This window comes from Pinus tabuliformis, chromosome 2_2 (genome assembly GCF_031772625.1).
Source record: "Pinus tabuliformis cultivar Carrire ecotype Pingquan chromosome 2_2, CPIR1, whole genome shotgun sequence".
Classification (NCBI taxonomy): Eukaryota; Viridiplantae; Streptophyta; class Pinopsida; order Pinales; family Pinaceae; genus Pinus; species Pinus tabuliformis.
This window is the reverse complement of record NC_142300.1, coordinates 910032566-910033858: the sequence shown is the minus strand read 5'-3', so window position 1 is coordinate 910033858 and position 1293 is coordinate 910032566.

Here is a 1293-nt window from a genome sequence, read left to right as displayed (position 1 = left end):
CGGCTCGACGTCATGACCCTGGAAGAGATTAAGAGGGTAGGTAATTTGCAAGCATCGGGAATGAAGTAAAATAGGATGGCATGAGAGTGGTTACGGTGGTAGCTGGGAGTTGGCTATGGAAAACCAATGGGGAAGAGACCATACAACCCCACCATCTACATAAGCTTGATAAGTGAAACCCAACAAGAAGTAAAAGGGTCCCTTTCGGTAGTTCGCTAGAAGGGTCTGAATGGGGTGACGTGGGTGAGTTACATGGCCATATACAAAAGCTCAACAAAGCTCTCATTGGCGGAAGAAGGATCCACAACCAGGTCAGCTCGATGTTGTGTTCCCGATGGAATAAAGTCTCACCGTAAGATATGAGGTGTCAGGATAATTTCAAGCACTAAGAGAGGGTGATCGAGATGATGTGTCTAGCAGGACCCACCCGAAATACACTGGCTAATGCAGAGAGTGGGAGCCGTTGGATTTTTGCAAGCATATATATATATATATATATATATATATATATAGATAACCATTAACTCATAATTAGAAAAAAATATATATAATTACCCCATTCATCTAATGGTAACCTGAGGGGTCAAGTCACATTACAATCCCATTAATTGACAAAATTAATTGAATTCATTAGAGTTAAATTCACCTCCTTGGTATAATATTAAGAAATTGCATTTTAGGTTTGTCTCATTTTGAATTAAAGCTTTGAAAACCTTAAAAAAATTCAAATTCTCTAGATTTCTCTTCAAGGAATGTAACCCATATCATTTTTGTGTAATCATCAATAATGAGCATAAATTACCTCTCACATTTTAATTTTTGTGTCGTTTATAACATGTGTAGATCCATATGAATAAGTTCTAATGGATTTGATGATAAGTATTATTTTGTCTTCAACCTAACTTGTTTTTTCTTCCACGCTCTCATGGCTTATAGCTAGTATCATTTGGTTTTGATATCCTTGGCATGTCTCTCATTGTTTTTGTTTCGCTGAGTTTTACCAAGTTTTCAAAGATAATATGACCCATCATTATGTATTGTAAGCACAACTCACCAAGCTTCTTCATGCTACATTTACTTTTTCAGTATCTAATATATGTGTGTGTGTGTGTGTGTGTATTACATGAGGTTATGGCTACATTTTATTCCACTCTTCTAGAATCTGCTTCTTTTTGTTTTATATCCTTTAGAATGGAATGTGAGATTATATCCTTGATTATAAATTTGACTAACACTTAGGATCTTATTTTTTATACCATTAACATACAAAACATTTTGAGTTTTAGTTTCTCC